The sequence below is a fragment of the Chroicocephalus ridibundus genome, chromosome 22 (genome assembly GCF_963924245.1).
Source record: "Chroicocephalus ridibundus chromosome 22, bChrRid1.1, whole genome shotgun sequence".
In the NCBI taxonomy this organism is placed as follows: domain Eukaryota; kingdom Metazoa; phylum Chordata; class Aves; order Charadriiformes; family Laridae; genus Chroicocephalus; species Chroicocephalus ridibundus.
In genome coordinates this window covers 6,524,292-6,533,456 of record NC_086305.1, presented here as the reverse complement: position 1 = coordinate 6,533,456, position 9,165 = coordinate 6,524,292, and the positions used below count along the sequence as shown (strand labels likewise).

The 9,165-nt window shown below is 53.1% G+C and overlaps 1 protein-coding gene across 1 annotated transcript in view; it reads left to right on the top strand.

Moving 5' to 3' along the window:
* Nucleotides 1-86: 86 nt before the first annotated feature.
* MARCHF2 (membrane associated ring-CH-type finger 2) overlaps nt 87-9,165 on the top strand; it is a 40,673-nt gene continuing 31,594 nt past the window's right edge. The window contains exon 1 of the mRNA XM_063358438.1: nt 87-178. The gene's annotated coding sequence lies outside the window, so the exon portion shown is untranslated. The remainder of the gene's footprint in view (nt 179-9,165) is intronic.

The window sequence follows — 9,165 nt, the reverse complement described above, 5'->3', positions numbered from 1 at the left end:
CGCAGCCCATTGGGTGAGCCGGTGCTGGCGTCAGCGCAGTGCGGCGCGGGGATTGGCGGGCGGCGGCGGCGCCGCGGTGAGGGCGGGCGGTGGCGGGTGGGCGGTGCCCGGCGCCCGCAGGAGCCGGCGATGGGGCGGCGCGCGCGGCGCTGAGGGGCCGCGGGCGGCGGGACCGCAGGTACCGGGGGGGTGGGCGGCACCAGGGGCAGGGCTGGGCCCGGCCCTGGCCCTGCTCCCGGCCGGGGGCCGAGACCTGCTCGGCGCTGGCGGGGCCGGACCGCCCTCCGGTGCGGGGCTGCGGCAGCGGGAGCGGCGTTTCAGGCGGGCCGAGGCGGCCGGGCCGCGGTCTGGCCGCCCCGGGGGCCTGAGAGCCATGACAGCGCTCCCGGTGCCCCAGCCCCGCCGCGGGGGTTGTCCGGTGTCTGGCAGCGCGCTGGGGGGCCGGAACCGTGCCGCGGGGAGGAGGGCTGACCCGGCCGCGCTCTCCACAGCCGCCTCCCCGCGAGCGGCGTAGCCTCTCCCGCCGGCCCCGGCCACCGTGCGTGCCGGCCGCCCCCGCACCGCCGGGCTCTTCCACCGAGCGCTGGCCTCCAGCGCGCCGTCCCGGGCGGTGCCTCCGCGCCGGCCGGGGGCAGAGGCGGGCCCCTTGCTGCGGGCCTGCGGCGCTCCCCGGGGGCTGGGCACCCCCTCCCCGGCCGGGCGGGCAGCCCTCCCGGCGGGCGGCAGCTGGGCTCTTGTGTCGGAGCTTCACCCCGGCGAAGAACGGTGTAGGCCTGGAGGTTCGGAGCGGCGGTTTTTTGTGTCCGTTCATCGGGCTTTATTTCCACGGGTGGAAGTAGTTATTAGGGAAAGATTTCTTCGCCAGTGGAGTGCCATGCCTGTTTTTTTCTCCTCTCTTGGAGTGCTGCCGGCTCTTGTTCTGACGCGTGTTTTTGACCTGTTGAGCACTGTGTGCCGTGACAGGGCGCGCGCTGCCTTGTAGAGCTTGTTACAGAGATTTTCCAAGAGAACGAGTTCGGTGTCAGGGCAAAACTGAAGAAGTTGCTACAGTTGCGTGTTGGAGCACCAGCTGCCTTCCTCTGTGGCATAAGCTTAGAGTTTGTGATTGACTTTTCTTAAACTGGGCCCTATAAATCTCTCTATCTCACTTAAACCAGTTGCCTTGAGACAACTTAACTGCTAGCGACAGAGGCCAAAGTTGGTGGGATTTGTCTGAGGGATGATCCTGTGGCTCGTGTACAGGAAGAGGATTGTGACATTGGAGGTACTTTTCTCACGGTCTCAAACATTAGCTTTTGTCACATGAGCGTGTTCTCTATCTGATGGAGAGACCAAGATTAAAAACCAAAAAGCCACACGATGGCCTTTGACTGAGACTTCTCGCTTCCCCGGTGAGATTGCCTGCGCTGTGAGTACCCACAAAAACGGTGTGCCTCTAAATGTGGGAAGAAGCATCCGCGCTGCGATGCTGCTGCCCCGGTGAGAGTCCAGGCTGCTGCGTGACTTGTCCTCTCGGAGGAAGCTGTGCAGAGCTCAGATCTCACCAGCAGGGAGGTGGGGTGTCTCTCATGTCGGTGTTGGTGATGACCAGCTGGAAACGCCAGGCTTAGCCAGAGCACCTCTGGCTTTTCATCAGGCTTGTTTGTGTTCAGCGCGCCGTCCCTGCAGTGCCCAGAGACAAGGCTGTCCTGCCCTGGTGTGTGTGTGATCGGTCAGTGGGTTCATGCTCTGCATCCCGCCCTGTGCCCTTTGTTTCCCCATGCTCAAGGGACCATTCACATCCCCCTCTCAACCCTCACTGTGACCAGCCCTCGTTTTCCTTGAGACTCTCATCCTCTTGATCCGCTTTCCTTCCGGGAAGCGTTTATCTCTGTGTCTTTCCCTTCTGATACAGTTTCTAGCACTTTCTCGACCTTTTTCCAGGTCCTCGTCAAGAATGCCTGTGATGCTGCTGAGGTGGGTCAGCCCTGATGGCCATGGCCAGTCCCCTCGATCCACCCTGCTCTTGGGGATGTACAGCCCCGCTCAGTTGCCAAGCTCACACGTGCACGGAATAATCCTTTTAACAGCTGGATGTTAGCCTTGTCTTTCCAGGGCTTAAGAGGTTGAATACTTTTTTGCATCTCCAAAGAATTGTGGAGACAGCTGCAGGGGAGTGTTTGGAGAGCCAGAAGAGCCCTGATTTTCCAGGTGCTTTTGAAACTGTGATGGTATGTCAGCCTTCGGAAACAGAGGCTTGAAGGGAAAGGAGCTGGGACTGGAAAATCCCATTTGTCGCATGCACTGTAAGAGTGAATTTAATAACTCCAGTTGAGGATGCGAGGTCTAATTACACCCAAGCATGCACAGTGGAGCGTTACAGGCATCAGTAAGGAAGTCTTAACTTTGCCAGGAGTGGACCAGGTGGCAGCCAAGAGCGAGCTTAGTGTGTGCGCCATGGGCATTAAATACCACCTGTAAAGCCAGGGTTGTCTGTCTGTGGTTAGCTAATTAACACGGCTGGCACTCTTCAAGTGGAAACGGGAAAAAAAGCATTGGAACGAATGGTTTCTGGCTTCTGATGTGTTTGACTGCCTTTTTTTTTTTTTTTGCGCTATGGAAGTGCTCTGAGGATGCAGAGCGAGGTGACCCCACGCTGGATGCCAAGGAGACCATGCAGATGAGCCATATTACAAATGTACTAATTGCAAACAGCTTCCAGCAGAGTTCTTGCCTTCATTGATGCTAGAAAGAGGGGCTTTCCTGTTCTAGGTTATTGGTGCTGGCCCAGATGAAGCAAGTGCAGGACACAGTGTTCCCCGGGGAGGAAGTTAGCGTAGATTCCTTGAAGCAGCATGACCAAAATCAACCGAAAATGCCTCCAGCACAAGCCAGGGAAGTTGAGGCTGGATACGGGCTCTGAGACTGTTAGTCCTGAGGGACCGCTGCAGGTCCTCAGGATGTGACTTCGTTCTGCAGGCAGAGATACAAAGTACAATGTGCATTTAGGGGCTTTTTTCGCTATTGTTTAAAGTACCTTGTCTTTTTACACTTAAAAACACAGAACCTTTTCTTAAAAGATGAAGGGAAGAATCAGGAATCTTGAACTATAAACTACGGGATGAGTTTATTTTTCCTGCGCTTGACTTTGACTCAGCTTTGGATATTTTGAGATTTCAGAGTTTCTGTTTTCTAAACTGTTGTTTTTTTTTTCTTTTCTTTTTCCCCTCCAGCTTGAAGTTCATAACTGGTGTGTCTTTCTGCCCCCCCCTCCCTGCCTATTTACTCTGGTTAACTTATGCTTCTGCATGCACTCAGCTCACACCCTTCCCGTGAGAGAGAAATGATCTCCGTTTACTTATGTTTGTTCCCTTGAAAACTCACTAACCGCTTCTAAGTTAGTAAGAGACGGGCACGGTCTCTGTGCTGTAAAAGACAAGCCATGCCAAAAAGAAAGCCGGGGGTCGCTTTTATGTGAAGGAAATGAGCACAGCACCAAATCAACGTATACGGTAGGCAAGCGGTTTCCATGAAGTTCGTGTAAAATAGGTTTTTCTCTGTTGCTAAAATGATGGACTAATCTGTGCTGAGGCACAGTTCATATCTTATCGAGACAGTTAATGTCATCATGTATGTGAATAGCAGGTTCTCCACCTCTCCAGGTCTGGTCTGGTTTCGTTCTCTGCTCCGGCTGCATCAGTGCCGTTCCCCAGGGAAAATCATAGAATGTGTTGGGTCGGAAGGGACCTCTAAAGGCCACCTAGTCCAACCCCCTGCACTGAGCAGGGACAGCTTGAACTAGATCAGGTCGCTCAGAGCCTCATCCAGCCTGGCCTTGAACGTCTCCAGGGATGGGGCCTCCACCCCCTCTCTGGGCCACCTGGGCCAGTGTCTCACCACCCTCAGTGGAAAGAACTTCTTCCTAATGGCTGATCTAACCCTGCCCTGCTCTAGTTTAAACCATTGCCCCTCGTCCTGTCGCTACGTGCCCCTGCAAACAGCCCCTCCCCAGCTTTCCTGGAGCCCCCTTCAGGGACCAGAAGGGGCTGGAAGATCTCCCCGGAGCCTTCTCTTCTCCAGGCTGAACAACCCAACTCTCTCAGCCTGTCCCCATAGGAGGGGTACTCCAGCCCTTGGATTATCTTCGTGGCCTCCTCTGGAAGGGAGGATGATGCTGTCATGTTCACTCTGTTGCGTTTGCCATAGCTAGACCAGGTTGTCTCCTCAGCATCGCAGCAACAAATGCAGCTCTGCTGGCAGAGGTGGTCACCCACGTGCAGAGCATTTGGGAGAGCACTCAGCTGTTTATCCCGCCCTCTGAAAGCAGGGAAGTGGCTACTGGGCTTCCTACAGTTTTGGCCACCTTTCCTGGTGGTGGACTATGTCTCTTCATAGCTGTGACATTTACAGGCTGTGAGAGCTCTAAGCACTGGTGGTAAATTGCAGAATAGCAAAATCCTGAAGGTCTGGACTGACAAAGTGTCTTGGGGCAGGGACTGAACCCTTTGTATCCTCTAACAAAGGGACGAGCCTGGCAGGAGCTGTGCTGATCTGCAGCTCTTCCACCTGTCAGCCGTGCACGTGCATTCCTCGCCCCACGCCTCTCGAGGACGAGCAGTCTTACAGCTGGGAATCTGTGATTTGTCCCCATTTTCAATCAAAATAGGCATCTGTAAGTTTTCTCCCAGATTTTATGTATCAATTCTAAGGAAACTTTTCCATTCCTGATCTAATGCAAGACGATGACGTGTGGCTAACCTCAAGGGCAAGCATGCTGTAACTGCTCTTGCAATTTTAATCGGTTGTCATGAAATCAGTGATAGGCTGAAGGAGACATTCTCCTGCTGTTCCCCAAAAGAGGGAACAAGGGGCAAGGGGTGGTACTGGCTTGGCAAATGTAAGTACAAACAGACCAAACCCCGTTTCTAAAGCACTTCTCTGCAAATAGAGGAATGCACCAAGGTCTCACAGTCTTGGCTTTAACACCTATTTCTTTATTTGAAGCTTTGAGAGCTTTAGTCCTGTTTCAGCCGAAAGCTGTTTGGGTTTATATTTGAGAGGGGTGGGAGGGAAAAGGTAAACTACAATTCTGGACTTTTCTCAACTTTTGTTTCCTCCCAGTTTTTCTCATACTTCCCTGTAGACAAATCGGTCAAGACCTATGTCTCCAGAAGAACTATAAGTGCAGCCTAAGCAAGACATTGCAGACTTAATTGCGGGAGAGAGAGAGAGAGACTGGGATTTTGCAGCACTGCCATCAGTTGTGAAGCTTCACCTCGGGATTGAGGAGGGAATTTGTAGCGGCAAGGCGTGGGAAGAAGGGAGAGACTTGAGAAATCAGCCAGTATCAGTGAATCCTCTTCTTCATCTCGCCATGGAGAAGGAGGATGCTCTCAGTCGGTGCCCGCTTTGGAGCTCTTCAGATGCGGATGGGCGGTGGGGTCGAAGGCTGAGGTGGTGCCTTTGCTGGAAAGCTCTTTGAAAACTGAGTGTGCTGAAGCGATTCGTACAGTGAAATAGCTAGGTTGAAAAATATAAATAGGCGAGTTAAATTCCGGGTCAAATATCAGTTGGAAGATCAGCGTGTGGCCTGGTGCCGCGCGGTGGTTGCGTGCCGGCTGCGCGCTGCTCCGAGCCGTCGGGGCGAGCAGGGCTCTGCGGCATGCCGGCAGGTGGGTTGTTCCAGCTCCAGTTTGTCCCCAGGCAGAGTGTTATTATTTGTACAACAGTGTAAATGGTGCTTTATAAACGAAGGAGGAGAATGCTCCTTGCACGTTCTTCCTGGCACAGGATTCCCAATCCTGAAATAATGTTTTGCCCCGTTCTGAGTAATGCCCTTTGAGGGACTGGCCAGTCCAATGTCGTGTGAGCGATTCTGTGCTAATCTGGTGCATGCGTTACTGCCACACTACAACTGGGGGGTTTCTCATGTATTACCCAGAGTTGGAAAACCCATTTGTTCCAGATAAACTGAAACTACCCGGCACGCGAGTGCGCGGGACTGGGGAGCCCTCCAGCTTTGGCATTGCTGCAGGTGCTGCCTTTCTTCAAAGGGGAGCTCTCTGAAGCAGTAGGGCTAGGAAGCGGAAGGATTCTCGCGTCGTTGCTGCTGCTGTTTTGGCAGAGGACACAAGAACGGCGAGGCCACACGGCTCGGGTGCCTTCAGGAGGCAGCACTGCTGGGCAGGAGCGGGGCAGGGGCGTGCTGCCGGCTGGTGGCGCGGTTGCTTTCCCTGCGGATGGGCAGCGCTTCTGCAAGCATCGCTTTGTGGGCATGATAACCGATATTTTTCACCCTGGGTCATGATTTCAATAAAACTTTCAAGTTTTACTAATGCATCTTGTGGCCAAGAAGGCCAGTGGCTCCTGGGGGGCATCAAGAAGAGCGTGGGCAGCAGGTGGAGGGAGGTCATCCTCCCCCTCTGCTCTGCCCTGGGGAGGCCGCACCTGGGTCGCTGGGTCCAGTTCTGGGCTCCCCGGTTCCAGAAGGACAGGGAACTGCTGGAGAGGGGACAGCAGAGGTGACAAAGATGATGAGGGCACTGGAACACCTCTCTGATGAGGAAAGGCTGAGGGATTTGGGTTTCTTCAGTCTGGAAAAAAGGCGACTGAGGGGGGATCTTATCAACGCTTATAAATACTGAAAGGGGGGGTGTCAGGAGGATGGGGCCAGGCTCTTCTCAGTGGTGCCCGGGGACAGGACAAGGGGTAACGGGCACAAACTTGACCATGGGAAGTTCCATCCAAACACGAGGAGGAACTTCTTTGCTGTGAGGGTGGCAGAGCCCTGGCACAGGCTGCCCAGAGAGGTGGTGGAGTCTCCATCTCTGGAGACATTCCAACCCCGCCTGGACGCGTTCCTGTGCCACCTGCTGTGGGTGACCCTGCTGTGGCCGGGGGTTGGAGGAGATGCTCTCCAGAGGTCCCTTCCGACCCCGGCCAGTCTGGGATTCTGTGATCTCTCTTTCCCTTCAGAGTGTGATAAAATGCGGAGGGAGGTGGGCACAGGGTCTATGTAGTTGCATTACGTAGTGATTTGTGCTGCTTTTCACCTCTAAAAGCTGACATCTTTTGAGTACTCAGAGGAGCAGCATGTGTTCCTCATGTCCCAGCTGGTTTTCAGTTGTTTCCTTATGAAACTTGTTAGTTATTAAAATAGCTGAATGGCTGGTTTTTGTTTGGAGATACCCTCTGCAAAGAATTTTCTCCTAATGTTGCAATTCCTTTTTCCAGATGTTGGCAATTAAAATGCAGTAAACTGTCCTTTCATATGGTCATGTGGCAGATAACAACTCTCAGAAGATCTGAGATAACTCTGTTCATTTTGGCACTCCAGCTGTAACGCGCGGCCCGATCTTTCCCAAGTACAGTTCGCAGCAAGAAGGAAACCATCCTTTAGGCTTCTCATTTTTAGTGATCTTTTTCTCAGCATGTAAACTTGAACCTTTTGCTTCGTTTTGAATATTGAGCACCTTCTTGTTATATATTAGGCAACGCTCTTCTAAAATAATGTGTGACTGAAAAACGAGGGGGCGAACAACGTGATGGGTACCCTGAAGCCTGGGGTAGCGGGAGCTGCTCTGTCGCGGCTCAGAGGCTCATCCCTACAGTCTTGTTTGAAAATAGGGGTTTGCTCCCAGTGGGAGCCCACTGGGAACCGCAGGGTACGTTCCACCTGGATTTCATCTTTGCCAGTTGCTAGTTTGCCAGGGCTGCGAGACACGGGGATGAAGGGCAGCTACTGCAGAGGTTCATAGAATGTGTTGGGTCGGAAGGGACCTTTAAAGGCCACCTAGGCCAACCCCCTGCAGTGAGCAGGGACATCTTCTACTAGATCAGGTCACTCAGAGCCTCATCCAGAGGCCCCCATCTCCAGGGATGGGGCCTCCACCCCCTCTCTGGGCAACCTGGGCCAGTGTCTCACCACCCTCAGTGTAAAGAACTTCTTCCTAATGACTAATCTAACCCTGCCCTCCTCTAGTTTAAACCATTGCCCCTCATCCTATAGGTTGATCAAATATGGTGAGAGTATTGGAGAGGAGGGATGCGTGTGGCTGCAGGTTTTGGGAAAACAACACTATATTGACTACGAAGGCTCACTGCAATGCTTTTTTACCAATGGGGAATGGAAGTCAGACCCTGGCAACGTGTCTGCTTGGAAAAAAATGAGTAAATCACATTCTCTGTAAGACTGTCTCTTCCTCTGTATTTGGAAAACAAAGTCATTTGCCGTCAAACCATGGTCTGTATGATATAACCATATAGAGAGCTTCTAGAACGTGCCTAAATAGTGGCTTGGTGTGGGGAAGTTTTGATCACTTTTGATCACTTTGATCACCCACCGGGAGCCCGGTAAGTGAAGGCTTCTGTTCCACGGCTGCTGGGTTGTGTTGGTGGGATTGCTGGGGGGCAGCTGGGCCACGTCCCTGGAAGTGGTAAATGAGGTACAAAAACGACAAAGGCAGGACCCCCAAAAGGCTGCCTCCTAGAAGTGTCTGACCTCCTCCTGGGTGTTACATGGTTAAACTTGGAGAATCTTATGAATGTTTGAAATTCAGCCCTAGGGAAGAGGCAGGTGAGCCTCTGTGGACTGCAGTGATGCTTGAGGTACCTCAGCCCCTGTGTTTTGCTGTTAAAGGTGCAGGAGGAGGTTGTTCCTGGTGGGAAGCTTTAACAGAAGGTTCACAAGCTCCCAGAACACTGTCCCTTGATTTTTATTTTTTTTTTTTTCTTGCTTTTTGGGGTTTGTTTTGTTTTGAGCCCAGGGTGAGGTCTGTCCTGTGACTCTCTGATTCACAGCGTTGCTCCACGGGCACTGTCTGAAGAGCAAGTTAATGCTGAAGTTTTTACAGCACCTCCTTTAACTGCGACTGTCAACCAAATGTTACAGGCAAGCAGGAAACTGAGAAGCTGTCTGGGGAGTGGAATGCTTTCCTGTGTGTTATCTACCAAATTTTAAAATGGTTCAAAGGCTGTCATGTGCCATCAGATCTTATTTTGGGTGTTGGGGTGTATGCCGTAGAATGCTGTGTCACTTTTCTCACTGGGCAGGGCTCATTGCAGCCCCAGCTTGTGGGACCGTTGCATTCAGATGGCTTCGAGCATAGGACTCAGGACAAGGCCTGGGCGACGCGAGAGTTGCGGGGAGGTCTCAGCAGAATTCCCTCCTCGGTGCCCGAGGGAACC